The sequence below is a fragment of the Schistocerca serialis genome, chromosome 3 (assembly GCF_023864345.2).
Source record: "Schistocerca serialis cubense isolate TAMUIC-IGC-003099 chromosome 3, iqSchSeri2.2, whole genome shotgun sequence".
NCBI lineage: Eukaryota > Metazoa > Arthropoda > Insecta > Orthoptera > Acrididae > Schistocerca > Schistocerca serialis.
In genome coordinates, this window is record NC_064640.1 from 907,291,200 (window position 1) to 907,308,740 (window position 17,541).

Genomic DNA, 17,541 nt, shown 5'->3' on the forward strand with positions numbered 1-17,541 from the left:
TACCGCAGCCACAACATGCTGTTGCACCCCAGTTTCGTCCATACGATGCGGAACTGGAAACATGGACGGAGTGGTCACGCCAATTTGGATTCCATCTCGCCACCTACAGAATACAAGGTAATGAGCGGCAGCCTCACTTATTATCCTGTGTCGGTGTGTCCACCTACCGTGTGATAGTGAAATTGTTTCCCCGACGCGACGTAGCGACTCTGTCCTACGAAGAAATTTTGTCGGCATTGGACGCATATTTCAAAGAAACAGTCAATGTCGTTGCAAAAAGGAATACGTTCTTTCGTACAAAACGTACAGCCGGTCAGACTAATAGGGAGTGGGTTGCAACATCGCAAGGCCTTACTAGGGATTGTGCTTTTGAGTGTGAATGTGGACTCCCTTATTCAGATAAAATGGTGCGTGATGCAATAGCACAGAACGTTTCTGATGTTCGTATACAGGAACAGATTTTGAAACTGGTCAATCCCTCCCTTCAACAAGTGATAGGCATATTGGATAGGCAAGACACACTTGACTTTGCTCAGGAATCATTTGAAACTTCGCCAGCCATGTGTCACATTAACCGGCCCGTCGGGCGAGCTGCACGGAAGGGTAAAAAGCCCTCGCGCACGTCCGCGCAGTTGCCGCCCCGCTCTCAACCAGGTGTGCCGCGGCAGCATGCAAATGCAGTGAAATCATGCCCGCGATGTGCAACTAGACATTCGCGTGACAATTGCCCGTCACGCCAAGCTATTTGCTTTTTCTGTAATAGGAAAGGACATGTTCAGAGTGTTTGCCAGAAAAAGCTCAGATCGGACACTCACAACGATTCCAGGTACTTTGCTTCGCGCCGGAATCGAACCAAGAATACTCAGGCTCGTGAACCTTCGCCCATGGACATTCATGTAGTTCATTCCACTCCGCCCAGTGCCACTCTCTCTAACAGTGACTGTGTGCATCCCACAAAAAGTGTGCGTCGACGTCGCCGGAAATTACGTCAAGTCGCGAATGAGTCTGTACCAGTGTCTGTTCACGTTGCACGAGACAGTCGTTCTTGTCGTCAGCAGGACAATAAACTTTTTGTAGACTTGGACATTAATGGCAACGTGATCCCATTCCAGCTCGATACCAGAGCTGCAGTTTCATTGATCAATAACGTCATGTACAAACAACTGGGCACTCCTCCGTTGCGTGCCACGAATGTTAAGCTAACTACATATTCAGGTCACACGATCCCTGTGTTAGGACAGTGCAGCCTTCTTGCAACATACAAGGGACAAACAAAACTTGTGTCATTTTACGTTCTTCGTTCTTCTTCTGCAGTGAACTTGTTTGGTTTAGATTTATTTCAGTTGTTTAACTTGTCTATAGTCAATCAGGTCCTCTCAGTGAACCAGACTGTGCCTTCCGCCAGTGTTTCTCGTCTCTGTGAAGAGTTTGCAGACATTTTTGCACTGGGCCTTGGTTGCGCTAAGAACTATAAAGCACATTTGCAACTGAAAGTAAACGCGCAACCAAAATTTTTCAGATCGGGCAATGTTCCCCTCGCATTGCGTGATGAGGTCGCAAGAACATTACACGATTTAGAATCATAAGGTGTGATTGAACGTGTGCAGGCTTGTCTCTGGGCATCATCCTTAGTGATTTTGCGAAAACCTTCCGGAAAACTGAGACTTTGTGTGGACTTCAAGGCAACAGTGAATCCCCAACTAGTGATTGCAACTTTTCCTTTACCCCGCCCGGAAGATGTTTTTGACAAACTGTGCCTGGGTACATATTTTTCTAAGTTGGACCTAGCAGATGCGTACTTGCAAATACCGGTGGACGAAGAATCCCAGCACGTTTTGGTGGTTAACACGCATCTTGGGTTGTATCACTTCAAAAGACTGCCATTCGGGTGTGCATCCGCCCCTGCATTGTTTCAGCAGTATCTACAAACTGTTTGTGCGTCGTTCCCTACTGCAGCAAACTATCTGGACGATATTGTGATCTCCGGAAAGACAGAAGCCGAACATTTAGCCAACCTCCGCACATTATTTCAGGTCTTGCGACAAAATGGTCTTCGCTTGCGGAAGGACAAATGTGTGTTTTTTGCTCGTGACTTACCATATTTGGGACATGTCATCAATGCACAAGGCATACATCCGAGTCTAGAGCACCTCCGTGCCATACAGGACTTGCCTTCGCCGCAGAATTTGAAGCAGCTACAGAGTGTGCTGGGTAAAATAAATTACTATCATCCCTTTCTGCGCAATGCCTCTTCCATTTCAGCTCCGCTTCATCGCTTACGCCGTAAAGGTGTTCCGTTCTTCTGGACGACGGAATGCGAAGGCGCCTTTCGCCAGTTGAAATCGGCGTTGCTTTCTAATACTTGCCTTACGCCATTCGATCCCCAGAAGCCCATTTTGTTGATGGTAGATGCATCGGATTTCGAGATCGGTGCTGTGCTTGCGCACAAAGATGGTTCGCATGATCGCCCTATTGCCTTTGCGTCCAAATTGCTCTCGTCAGCGCAAAGAAATTATTCACAGATCGAGAAAGAAGCTTTGGCTCTCGTATTTGGTGTTACAAAGTTTCATGATTTCTTGTATGGTCGTCACTTTACCATCATCACAGACCACAAACCTTTGACATCGCTTTTTCATCCGAACAGGCCTGCACCTCCACGTACAGCGCAGAAATTCATTCGCTGGTCTATTTTCCTCTCGCAGTACCGCTACGATATCTTGTATCGGTCCACTGCTAAGCACGGAAACGCCGATGCGTTGTCCCGTTTGCCTGTTGCTGAGGATAGAGCATTCGATTTTTCCGAACTTGTTTGCATGTTCATTGATGCGGAAACCGATGACGTGGTCGAATCGTTTCCGATTGATTTTCGTCGTGTAGCTACAGGCATAGCTGCTGACCCTGTCCTTGCTACCGTTTTGCGTTTTGTTGCTACGCAATGGCCCTTGTCAAAGTCACGGATAGAGGATCTGTTGGTTCGCAGATTTTTTGCTCACAAGGAGAGACGTTTTGTATGACGTGGTGTTTTGCTGTTGCGTTCTGATAATGATCAGTCCAGAGTCGTGGTCCTACGTTCGTTACAGTCCTCTGTTTTACGCCTTCTCTACCAAGGACATTGGGGTATAGTGCGCACGAAACAACTTGCTCGTCAGCACTGTACTTGGTTCGGAATCGATGCTGCGATTACGAAGATGTGCTCTTCTTGCATGGCGTGTGCCGAACAACAATCCGCACCACCGCGGAAATTCTTTGCATGGCCAAAAGCCACCTCCCCTTGGCAACGCCTACACATCGATTTTGATGGTCCATTCTGGAATGCTCGATGGTTGGTTGTTGTCGATTCCTTCAGTAATTTTCCTTTTGTTGTCCGGATGTCTTCCACGACGTCTTCTGCCACCATCCAAGCGTTATCCGCTATCTTTTGCATTGAAGGTCTTCCACAGACTATTGTTTCCGACAATGGCCCACAATTCATGTCCGCAGAATTTCAGTCATTCTGCAAGGCCAATGGTATTCAACATCTGACGTCCGCGCCGTTTTTGCCTCAGTCAAACGGTGCCACTGAACGATTGCTCCGGACTTTCAATTCACAGATGTTGAAGTTGAAAGAGTCGCATTCTCAGGAGGACGCGTTGTTGCTCTTTTTGTCTTCGTATCGCTCTCAGCCCCGAGATGGTCGCTCGCCGGCTGAGTTGCTCCACGGTCGTCCTCATCGAACCTTGATGTCTTTGCTGCATCCGCCGCATCAGGTTCCTGTGCAGCGGAAGACTCCTGCTTTTGCTCCAGGCGACGTTGTATTCTATCGCAACTATCGAGGTTCACGGCGTTGGCTCGCAGGGCGCATTCTTCGGTGCCTCGGCCGCGCGATGTATTTAGTTTTGGGGGCCTCTGGTGAGGTGCGTCGGCATCTCAATCAGCTGCGCCTCTGTCGTCGCACGGGTTCTGCCGCTCCCCATCTGCTTTCAGCGACGGTGCCGTCCGGTCAGCGCCCTGGGGACCCATCTACTGGCTCGCCTCATCCCCAGGTGTTACCGACGATGCCTTCCACTTTGCCCCATGGCGACGCGCCGCAGCCGCCGCCGCCGCCGCCAGTTCTCCCGCCGGCGTCGCCCGCAGTGGTCGCGTCGCTGCAGCCACCAAGCGCCTCCCTGGGTCACGCGCCGCCGATCGCTTCCCGTGACCAGCAGTCCTCCGCCATGGAACTCTTGCCCGCTCCGGACCACATGGCGTCTTCGCGCGTCGGGTACCCCGACGCGATGGAGGTCGACCCTTCGGCCCCTCCTGTCTCTTTACGGGCGCAAACACCGCATGTTGGCGTGCACCCTGGACTAGGTTTTCAGGCGTTTCCTATCTCCCCTCGGACCGAACGGCCGGGTGCGGGTGGCACAGCTTCGCCTGTTGTTAGGCTCCCCACCTCATCGCAGACGCCAACATGGGGTCCTCCCCACGGCGGGCGGAAGCCTTATAACACGAATTGCGGGGGAGGAATGTGGTGTCACCGCCAGACACCACACTTGCTAGGTGGTAGCTTTAAATCGGCCGCGGTCCATTAGTACATGTCGGACCCGCGTGTCGCCACTGTCAGTGATCGCAGACCGAGCGCCACCACACGGCAGGTCTCGAGAGACTTACTAGCACTCGCCCAGTTGTACGGACGACTTAGCTAGCGATGCAACACTGACGAAGCCTCGCTTATTTGCAGAGAAGATAGTTAGAATAGCCTTCAGCTAAGTCAATGGCTACGACCTAGCAAGGCGCCATAGCAATTGATAGTTATCGTATGAAGCATGTCTCATCAAGAACGATGTATACAAATGATGGATTAAAGTTAAGTATCTCAGCAGCTACGTAATTTTCTTTATAGCATTCATTCCGTATCCTGTTTCATACCTCACGCCAGCCTGCTTGAGTTTAACGCGTGCATTTCGGCCTCCTCTCTCAATTAGTGTGCGTAGTGTTGGCTAACTGCCAACACTACAGTGTGAATGCAACGTCGGAAGTTTTAAATCTAAGCTATGTTCTTATAATCAAAAAATGGTTCAAATGGCTCTGAACACTATGGGACTTAACATCTGAGGTCATCAGTGCCCTAGAACTTAGAACTACTTAAACCTAACTAACCTAAGGACATCACACACATCCATGCCCGAGGCAGGATTCGAACCTGCGACCGTAGCGGTCGCGCGGTTCCAAACTGAAGCGCCTAGAACCGCTCGGCCACTACGGCCGGCTCTTATAATCACTCATGGACAAAACGTACGTGACGGATAAGAGCATCTTTCCTGATTCAGTTGGTCATCGATACTTAGGAAAAGTGAAAAATTGGTGAACTCATATATTCTGTAACCAACTACAGAATGCAATCAAGATATCATATGAGGAAAGCAGAATACCATGTAAGTGAACTGTAAGCTTACCATGGAATACAAAATTACCATTGCTGGATATGATCTGAAATTCAGTTGAAATACTGAGGTTCGCAAGTAGCATAAACACTGTTTATACGCTGTTTGTTAACGCATTCTGCAAGGATCTTAAGATTCTTTCATCACATGTCACGAAAGTTAAACCTTTAATGTCAAGAAACATTCGTTCTACCAACTGAAAATCCGTAAAAAGTATAGACCTATCTGACAGAAGCCTTCTACAGATGGGAGTGTCTGTTTCGAACTATTGTCGCACTGTGTGACCGCCAGACGTAACTGACGGCACAAACGGAAAGCCTCAGAACACGAAAGTGAGGAATATGTTGTAGTAGTAGTAGTAGTAGTAGTAGTAGTAGTAGTTGTTGTTGTTGATGATGATGATGATGATTTTGTTTTTGGTGTTGATGTCGTTCTTGTCTTCGGTCCGGAGACTAGTTTGATGCTGCTCTATACGTTAATTTCTTCTGTGCATGCCCCTTCATCTGTGCATAGCAACCGCAACCTACATCCATTTGAAACTATTTACTACATTCAACGCTTACTATCCCTCTACAAGCTTAATTTGTCAGACTTCCCTCCATCATCATAATGCAAATATTTTCTATACAAAAGAATATGTCCTATTAATCGAACCTTTATATTAGTCAAGTTATGCCATGAATTTCTCTTTTCTCCAATTCGCGTTCGGTCTCGCCTCATTAGATATTCTGTCTGCCCATCTAATCTTCACTATTCTTCTGTAGCATCACATTTCCAAAACTTCTGTTCTTGTCTTGTGTGACCTGTCTCGCTTGAATTCTGTACGCCGAATGTGCATCATTAGCGGTGAAAAACATATTTGAAGATATACACATACACTGAAGCGCCAAAGAAACTGGCATAGACATACGTATTCAAATAAAGAGATGTGTAAACAGGTTGAATACGGCGCTACGGTGGGCAACGCCTATATAAGACAACAACTGTCTGACGCAGTTGATATCTGCATCTACATGGATACTCTGCAAGTCAAATTTAAGTGCCTGGCAGAGGGTTCACGAACCACCTTCACAATTCTCTATTATTCCAAACTCGTATAACGCGCGGAAGGAATGAACACCTATATTTTTCTTTACGGTCTCTGATTTCCCTTGTTTTATCGTGGTGATCGTTCCTCCCTATGTAGGTCGGTGTCAACAAAACATTTTCCCATTCGGAGGAGAAAGTTGGTGATTGCAATTTCGTGAGAAGATTCCGTAGCAACGAAAAACGCCTTTCTTTTAATGATTTCCACCCCAAATCCTGTATCATTTCTGTGGCACTCACTCCCATATTTCGCGATAGTACAAAACGTGCTGCCCTTCTTTGAACGTTTTCGATGTACTCCGTCAGTCCTATCTGGCGAGGACCCCACACCGAGCAGCAGTATTCTAAAAGATGACGGATAAGCGTAGTCTAGGCATACTCCTTAGTAGCTCTGTTACATTTTCTAAGTGTCCTGCCAATAAAACGCAGTCTTTGATTGGCCTTCCCCACAACATTTTCTGTGTGTTCCTACCAATTTACGTTGTTCGTAATTGTAATACCTAGGTATTTAGTTGCATTTACGGCTTTTAGATTGGACTGATTTATCGTGTAACCGAAGTTTAACGAGTTCCTTTTAGCACTCATGTGGATGACTTCAGATCAGTCACTGCTGCTACAATGGCAGGGGTTATCAAGGTTTCAATGAGTTTGACCGTGGTGTTATAGTCGGCGCACGAGCGATGGGACACAGCATCTCCGACGTAGCGATGATGTGGGGATTTTGCCGTACAATCGTTTCACGAGTGTACTGTGAATATCAGGAATCAGATAAAACTTCAAATCTGCGATATCGATGCGGCCGGAAAAAGACCCTGCAAGAATGTGATCAACGACGACTGAAGAGAATCGTTCAGCGTGACAGAAGTGCAACCCTTCGACAAATTGCTGCCGATTTCAATGCTGGGCCATCAACAAGTGTCAGCGTGCGAAGCTTTCAACGAAACGTCATCGAAATGGGCTTTCGGAGCCGAAAGCCAACTCCTGTGCCCTTGATGAGAGCACGACACAAAGTTTTACGTCTCGCCTGGGCCCCGTCAACACCGATATTGGGCTGTTGATGACCAGAAACATGTTGCCTGGTCGCACGAGTCTCGTTTAAAATTCTATCGAGCGGATGGACCTGTACGAGCGTGGGGACAACCTCATGAACCCATGGTGACTGCATGTCAGCAGGGGACTGTTCAAGCTGGTGGATGCTCTGTATTGGTGTGGTGCGTGTGCATTTGGAATGATATGGGACCCCTTATACATCTAGATACGACGCTGACAGATGGTACGTACGTAAGCACCCTGTCTGATCACCTGCATGCATTCACGTTAATTGTGCATTGCGATAGACTTGTGCAATTCCTGCAGGACAACGCGACACCCCACACGTCCAGAATTGGTACAGAGTGGCTCCAGCAACACTCTTCCGAGTTTAAACACTTCCGCTGGCCGCCGAACTCCCCAGATTTGAACATTATTGAGCATATCCTCCCGGATATGCAACGTGCTGTTGAGATCTCCACCCGATTGTACTCTTACAGATTTATAGACAGCCCACAAGATTCATGTTGTCAATTCCCTTTAGCACTACTTTAGACATTAGTAGAGTACATCTGCGTGTTCGCGGGGGCCCTACACGATATTAGGCTGGTGTACCAGTTTCTTGGCTCTTCTGTGTATTTAACAAACTCGGTTTGACACAACTGGAAGCCGACACAAGTGATTCTCTCCAAGATATCAGCAAAAATGTCCATCGAACTTTGTACCAATACACCATCCCGAGTAATATTCATGTTGTAGCTTTACACTCAGCACAAAAGGAACAGCAATATTTCACAGATTTGAGTAACTATTCTTGCGACGTCATATACGAGTGCTTGCCGAAAATTAATGCCTCAGAACTTTTTTCGGTAAAACTTTTAATGCTTTTTAGATAAAACAAACATTATTAATACTCTATATCTTTATCCTTCATGTCTACATATTTGCTGTCATCTGACGGCAGAGCACTCTGAATTGTAGCGTGTAATTTGGAGGTGTGGTATGTAACTATGTCAGTGCTTGAGAAACAATGTGGTGTAATCGAGTTTCGAATTCGAAGATTTCGTCCACACGTGGAGCATCCTGTCCTACGGCATGAAAATGCCAGACCACACGCGAACGCTGCAATATGTCCAAGAATCCGACTCCTTGGTCCATCGTCATCGATCATCTTCCGTAAAGTGCCTAGTTGGCCTCATCCAATTTTCATCTTTTCACAAAACTTAAAAGGAGCCATTCGAGGACTTCTCTTTGATGGTGATGAAGCATTGCAAGCAGAGATGGGGATCCGCCAAGGAAGTCAAACCATTCTACAGCGATGGTATCAACAAACTAGTCTCTCGTTGAGAGATATGAGTTCGTCGTCAGGGTGACTATGTTGAAAAATAAATATGTAGACATGAAGAATAAAGATGTAGCATATTAATAAGGATAGTTTTATTTAAAAAGGATTAAAATTTCTTACACAAAAAATTCGGAGAAATTACTTTCCAGCAAGCCCTTGTAGATTACTGTGCACCTTAATGAGCAACATTTGCACGTTCAAAACGATCGGATGAATTCATATCACACCACTATGATGTGGAACTCAGAAATTACAAGAAGTTAACTGCTGGATATCTAGCAGCGCGTGGCATTCATGTATTATACGGAACGAAACTTCTAGAGAGTACGAGACTGACTGACGTACAAAAGCAAGAACCAGAATCCATGGATTTAAAGGGTAATGTTCTGATCGGGTAGGCTATTCATACAATTTCAACAGTATGATATCTCATCCTAAGTAACCTAAAATCAGGTGTGTGTGTGTGTGTGTGTGTGTGTGTGTGTGTGAGAGAGAGAGAGAGAGAGAGAGAGAGAGAGAGAGAGAGAGACAGAGCGAGCGTGCGTGCTTGCGTACACGCTTTCGTTGAAGGATAGTTTGTTGCTTGGCTTGGAGTTGGTGAAACATGCTCGAGTATGCAAACACGATGACTGCTCCTGTCGCTGGAGACGTCAAACCGTGGAGTTACAAGGCGTCAAACTAGCCAGCCCAAGGCAATGTGGCCTGAGTCGTGAATTTCACGAACACACGTCAACTACCACTATACAGTAAACCCTATAACGTGCCTCTTGCCTCACTGAAACTGTTGAGGTGAGCAGCACTTACATACGTATTTGCGCAGTAATTAAATTGTTTAATTTGTTCAGCTCAAAATCGTGGGAGGTGGCTAGAGTGATACTCAGGTGATACGTCAACTAGAGAAGGAAGATAATCCAGTTTACTTAATGGAAAACGACAAAGACAATTTTTTTGTTGCAGGAATTTAAACGAAAAATTTGAACGTTGCAGATGCTGTCGAATAACTTCAATGAATTTGATTGGGGTGATAATCTTAGCGATGTTGTAATACATACGGGGAGATGTAAAAGTTCCCGTTTGAGAGCGTTGCTGAAGCGTACGTGCAACGTAACGCGACTCCGATGCGGGTATATAAGAACCGACATATAGGCAAGGGATTAGTGTGCTATTTGTGTCTTTCCTACATGTGTGCGGTAAATGCGGAAACGGATCTGTGGTGACGTTATTACCAAATGTATCCGAAAAGGACCAACGCGCTGTTAGTTTCTTCTTGTCTGCCGAAAGGAAAACGTCAGTAGACATTCATCCGAGAAGGAATAATCCATGTCTGACGAAAACCACCATTGTGGAATGAAAACTGGGACAAGGTGTGCTGCTGATCATGATAACGTACGTCCCCGTATCGCAAATGCCGTCACGCAGAAGCTACACCAACACAAGTGAGAGACACTGTATCACCCGCCCTATAGTCCTGATTTCTCCCCATGAAGCTATCACCATGTATCAGGGCATGGTGTCTTACCAAACAAATATGTTCTATCTGGAATGTGGGTGGGAAGATTGCCTCAATGCTCACTACGATTTTGCCTAATTGGTACAACGATTCTAGGCTGCACGGCTTTCGAACGGAAACTTTATCTTCCCTCTTATGAAGGGCTTATTTCAATAGTTTTTGTTCATTTTAAGATACAGAGTCCAAAAGTTAAATGAGCGCTGAAAAATCTACAGTTGAGATACCAGAAATATTCAAGCATATGGCTTCTTGCTAGAGATGAACCTTTCTTTCTGTTTGTTTGGATCATTAATGTCAGAAGCACTATAATTAGAAAAGTGGAGGTAATGGACTTGTACCACTATTGAAATAAGCCCTTCATATCATGTATTGTATACAGGTTAATCATCAACAAATTGCATGACATTATCGTAAAGGCCAATACTGCGAGGAACTGCCGATTGTGGGACTGAAATTGCAAGGCGGGAAGGATCAGATTCCGTAATATCTGCCGGCATCTGTGGCCGAGCGGTTCTAGGCGCTTCAGTCTGAAACTGTGCGACCGCTACGGTCGCAGGTTCGAATCCTGCCTCGGGCATGGATGTGTGTGATGTCCTTAGGTTAGTTAGGTTTAAGTAGTTCTAAGTCTAGGGGACTGATGACCTCAGCAGTTAAGTCCCATAGAGTTCAGAGCCATTTGAACCGTAACATCTGTAAGGTGTGAGACGGAAATGGCTATGAGTGTAACAACTTAGGCAGGATGGGGAGTCAGGAGATAATGTAATAGATGAGATGGAATGAGACGCGATCGAGATGAGTATACAGATGGTCACAGAGATGGAGGTACAGATGGTGTCGGAACAGTTGACATACATAGCATAGTCTAAAAAGTCGCACAAACACATGCAAACACATACAGACAGTTAAAAACTAAGAAATTTGTTAAAATTATAACTAACGTGGTATGCAAATGTGACTCGATGTAATGGTGTTAGAAAAACTTATTGGCATGGTCTATAGCCTACGAACAATCGGGGAAAACTTAGGTGCGATTGCAAGAGGCTTCAAGAGAATGAATACTGCACAGGATTGCCTATGAGGATATTTTTTCACCATTTACACTTAATATCAGTAGACTTTTCCTGTATCTTTAACACTTCTTTCCATTTTAGCTTAATATAAATGGATTCTTCAAATTATCAACTTCTTTCAGTTTGAAGCATTATTTTTCAAATGTCAAATGTTCAAATGTGTGTGAATTCCTAAGGGACCAAACTTCTGAGGTCAACGGTCCCTAGACATACAAACTATTTAAACTAACCATGCCCGAGGGAGGACTCGAACCTCCGGCGGAAGGGGCCGCGCAATCCGTGCATGGCGCCTCAAACCACACGGCCACTCAGCGTGGCTTGAAGTGTCGCTCAGTATTTTATTTCACTGGCTATTTTACACTGGGCGATTTCTCTTATCTTGACTTTTCCCGAACACGGCGGCGGCAGGGAAGGAGAGGGCATGTGAAGTAAGAGACATCTGTCAAAATTAAAACATATTTCTTCCGGTCGCTGCGGTGAGATAATTCTATCGACCAACACTGGGTCCAGCTTCTAAGGACCATCTTGTGGCCTACGAAGCATGCAGGAATTGCTAATGTAACTCCTGGCTTCAGCAAGAAATGGTTCAAATGGCTCTGAGCACTATGGGACTTAACATCTATGGTCATCAGTCCCATAGAACTTAGAACTACTTAAACCTAACTAACCTAAGGACAGCACACAACACCCAGCCATCACGAGGCAGAGAAAATCCCTGACCCCGCCGGGAATCGAACCCGGGAACCCGGGCGTGGGAAGCGAGAACGCTACCGCACGACCACGAGATGCGGCTTCAGCAAGAAAGTTAATTATTACCAGATATGAGCAATCAAAGGAATTAGAGCTTTGTAGAGGGTATATGCCAATTGTTTCGCTCATGCATTAGTTACCGAGGCTTGTCTTGCACTCTTCACAGACTTGAAGCCAGTCCATAGAGAGTGAAACCAGGAAAGTTGAACTCAATTAGTTTGCAGCTGTGAATGGGAAACAGTAATAAATTTAACTGAAATACCTGTCATTACTTATTTGTATTATTTTATGGCTAAGGTAAATGGTATTTTGCGAAATAATAGTTGTTCTTCAGAACTATGGCTATTGTGTAATAGATTTTATTTTTACCGATAACTGAAACCGGCAACAATTAATTCGCATGCTGTTGCCGTTTACCATTAAAAAATCTGTAGTAAATATAATGACTTCATACGAAGATAACAGAATGCTAAGAGAGTACTGTAATTAAGTAAATACGCAGAGTAGATCAATAAATAAATGAAAACATCTACTTAAGCAATTTCCATTAATTATATAATAGTTTATAATTGTGATCTTGAGTCAGAAAGCTGTCTCGGAATTGCACTGTACGTAAGCGCCCTGCTAAGACTTGAGGTTTTGCAGTTCAAGTGTGTCACGATAGCTGCTGTAAAGCACGCTGAATTTTTGTGTTTCATCGGCAATTTAAAATTTTTCGTTTACCGAGCAAGTTTTGTGCTACCTGTCTGTGATAAAAAATCTGACTCAAAGTGCCTGCTATTACGTACCGGTCTCGTGAATACGTTATCTGCAAATAGCAACACTATATCTACATTCCAGATGTAGCTACGAACTTCGCCCTGACGCAGATCAATGCATTGTACATTGCTGTTTATTGTGTATTATCATTGGTTTGCTGTTATTACCACTTTCATCACTGTAGCTGCATAATTACGTTGGTCTTCGTTGCTTTGCTGAATATACTCGGATTATGATAAAACAGTTTATTGCTGAATACGCTGCGCACAGGATGGTGCGAAAGGCAGGACCACACTGACTGAAGGATAATCAAAACGAGCTGAAATATCGACGTTGACATCACACTCTTGCAAGTTGTTTCTGTAAATCATGTACCTAGTAGTAAACATCCAGTCTGATTATTATTTTCTCTATTACTGTAGTTAGTAGAAATACCGGTGTGCCAGACTGGAACTTGTAGTACACAGAAACTATAGCTACCACTCTTGCTATTGTAAGTAGGCTGTTTATGTTTTCTTATTGGCAACGTTACGTAGCGCTCTGTATGAAAATCACTGGCTGTGCTGTGTGCAGTCTGTGGCTAGTTTGCATTGTTGTCTGCCATTGTAGTGTTGGGCAGCGGCAGCTGGATGTTAACAGCGCGTAGCGTTGCGCAGTTGGAGGTGAGCCGCCAGCAGTGATGGATGTGGGGAGAGAGATGGCGGAGTTTTGAAATTTGTAAGACTGTCATGAACTGCTATATATATTATGACTATTAAGGTAAATACAGTGTTTGTTCTGTACTAAAATCCTTCATTTGCTAACTATCCCTATCAGTAGTTAGTGCCTTCCGTAGTTTGAATCTTTATTTTCAGTGCTATGTTAATGTGTTCTCTTGTTTTTGCTCTTCGAATTGTGCTTTTCTGTGTTATCGTGTGAAATGTTGTGACAATAATGGCGTGTGAAAAACGTAACACTAGGCTACAAAGTAAACTGAGAAATAATAGTGACGACGAGCGTAGCTTATCAGCACCACTGCGTAATGAATTAACAGACATTCAAAGTAGTAATTTGGTAACTGTGCATAGGGAAATGGAGCGGGCGTCAAATAATGGTATAGACAGTGAAACAGGTAGTGAACAGGGAAGCATTATCGATCGATCGGTCAGCAACAGCTCGCCTCAGGAATCGGGAATGACAGAACACAATATTGCAAATACTGTAGACTCAGGTTTTGGGTTCTCACCGTTTTCTCAAATGAGTCAAGACACATTTTCCGCTTGTCAAAATGTGAATGTTGCCGGTGCAAATTCACTGCCGAAAAGCACTGAGGAACATGTTTCAGACACCAGTGCATTGTTATTACAATTAATGCAAGAAATGGGACAAAAGCTTCAAAAGTTAGACACAGTGGAACAAAATCTTAAAAAGTTAGACACAGTGGAACAAAATCTTAAAAAGTTAGACACAATGGAACAAAATCAGAGACAAACACAGCAACAGTTAGACACAATGGAACAATACCAGAGGCAAACACAGCAACAGTTAGACGCAATGGAACAAAATCTTCACACCACGCTTGAACAAACACGTGAAGATTTAACTACTGAGTTACATAACATTGAATCGAAATGTCAAAAAGTCTGTAATGACGTAAAAACACAAATTTGTGAGCATTTTCAACCTATTTTTTCGCGGCATGAAAATGCATTACAGAATCACGAAGCAGCCATAAAAGAACTGCAAATTATTGTTCATGAAAATCATGAGACCTTGCAAGCTAAAATTGACTCAGTTACACAACTTGCAAAAACTCAGGAAAGTTTAAAGGACACAGTAGATACGATTTCAACACAAATCGATAACCTGAAACTTGGTTCAGAAAAACATACAGAGGAAATAATTTCACTATCGGATAAAGTAGCCGAACTTTCAGATCAGTTCACTAACTTATCTACAAAGGTAGATGATAATCTGAATGACACAACACCTGTAGCCTTCACTGACACTGGAGAGTATGAAGAAATTAGAAAATTCAAACAAAATCAAAATCAAATCAATACACAGTACAAAAGAGAAATCCGGGAAGTGCAAGATCAGTTGGCAGAAGTAGTACAAGAATTACGTATTTCAGAGGACACTCGCGCCCCAATACGGGAAGAGGGACATAGAAATACGGAACAGCCACAAAATTATAACAAAGCGCATTTCGGAAATTATGAAAGAAATTGGCAATGTGCACCGAATTTTGAGATTGAACCGCCGACACGACGTAACAATGACCGACATGCGACTCGCCGACATGATGATTTTGACTATAAGCTCTTCATTACTACACGTAAATTCAAAACATTTAAGAATTCTGGCAACGACATTCATCCTAAAGCGTGGCTCCATCAATTCTCTCATTGTTTTCCTCCCAACTGGTCATTAGAGCATAGATTAGAATTTATGTGTGGCTATTTAGAGAATGAACCAGCTGTAAGAATGCGATCTGTCATTCACGATTGTCACAGTGAAGGAGAATTTTACCATGCCTTCCTCTCAGCATATTGGTCTCAAGCTACACAAGACCGAGTAAAACATAGCATCATGATGATGAAACACTTTGAACAATCTGAAGTTTCCAGTCTTGTCAAATATTTTGAAGACATGTTGCACAAGAATCAGTACCTGACAAACCCATACAGCCCCTCAGAACTCATCCGCATTTGTTTAATCAAATTACCTGAACATTTACGACATAGTATTTTAGCAGGACGTTGCAAAGACGACATTGAAGCTTTTCAGGGACTGTTACAAGAACTGGAAATTGACACTGACAATCGGGGAACGCGGAAACAGGAGCACAACAATTACAGATCACATCCGTCACAATTCCGCGATGACAGAAATAATATACGACAAGGCTATTCTTTCAACGTAAATCGTGACCGAAACAGACACCACCCATATGACAACCGTTGGCAGAGTAGTAATAATTACAGGGAAAGATCACCACTCCGCGGTAATGACTATCACAGAGACAATCAGAGAAACAGACAATATTGGAACCAAAATAATTATTATTACGGGAGACAGAATAACTTTAGACGCAATGGTCCAGCGCGCAGTTACGATTCAGGGAGAAATTCTCCACCACTTAACCGACAAGAAAGAAACTACAGGAACTACCGACATGACGACAGACGATGTGATCGTAACGACAGACCTGAACTTCATCAGAACTGGCGGGATTTAAACAGGGCAGGGCCCTCTCGACAAGATGAATTTGTAGAAGTTAGGTCTCCTAATCCCAATAACGACGCACGCCAACAAAGAGACAGACAATGACTCGCACCGCAGGCAGCCACGTGCGCCGGCTGGCTCTGAGAAAAATAACAGAGGCGCTAACCTTGAGAAAAATTCCATTATTCTTTACCGACGTATACCGCATGATAATTGTGTTGAAGTTGAAACTCTGCGTACTAGGAAGAGTAAAGGTTTAGACCACATTTCACATGTAAAACCATTTATTGAGAGATAATCTGCTTTTTAACTTTGTCTTTGCTATATAACTTTTCACGTTACATTACTAGTATGCTTGTCAGACTTAGAATATGTTAACATGCAACAATGTTTGAAGTTAAATATCCAAAAAGAGCCAAGAGAACTTATTTAAACAGAAATTACCACTGCATTGTGATAGTGAACAGAGGACACACTGTTACTGTGTGTGTACATTCTTGCTTGTTAGTTGCACGATTACGTATCGACTATCAGGCTTACATACTTAAGACATATACTGGTACTGCTAATGAGACTTTAATGCAACATTTTGGTTTACTTGAAAATATATTCTGGATTTAAAGTACTTTCAGTGAGATACCAGATGACATAATGGCTAGTTTATGTGACAGCTACACGATTTTATCACGACGCTACTAATGTGTGACACAATTTACATTGTTGCTTTTGCGGTGTTTCTGTTTTATGTCTGCACAGTTTTATGTATTATTCTGGAAAGTAAAACATGTTTTAGTAGTAACTTTTGTGGTACAGCTACAATGAGACAGCCTTTTCCGTAGCACAACAATACGTTACATTATAATACTACGATATCTATACGCAAAGCATTTCACTTTTGTTTATCATGAGGTAAGTACATTGACTTCTGCAGAACTTAGCTTTCAGAGGACGATAACTACGAGACTTCCACAGAGATTATCTTACAACATGACGCACAGTTTAGCGCTACATTACTCGTTTTTGAGTGAATAATTTCGCACTTAAAACATTTAATTTTAAAGATATTTGAAGTACAATGACACAAAGGTTTTCCGTGATACATTTCATTCCATTGCTGTAATCTGTAACACCTGAGGGTATAATTACATTAATCCTCAGAGGGGTACACGCTTACTTTGTGTATCATGTGTTTGGCAAGCACAAGGAGCCCTAGCTAATATGGCATATGCTTACACAACTTTACACATCGGTACCATATTTCTCTAACACATAACTACACAGCTATCTGATCATTTAACTGAGAGAGACAAACTTCTTTACTACGGCAGTGACAGATGTTTACGTAATTAGACCGTTGGATAACTTCACACTTACGAAATTGTA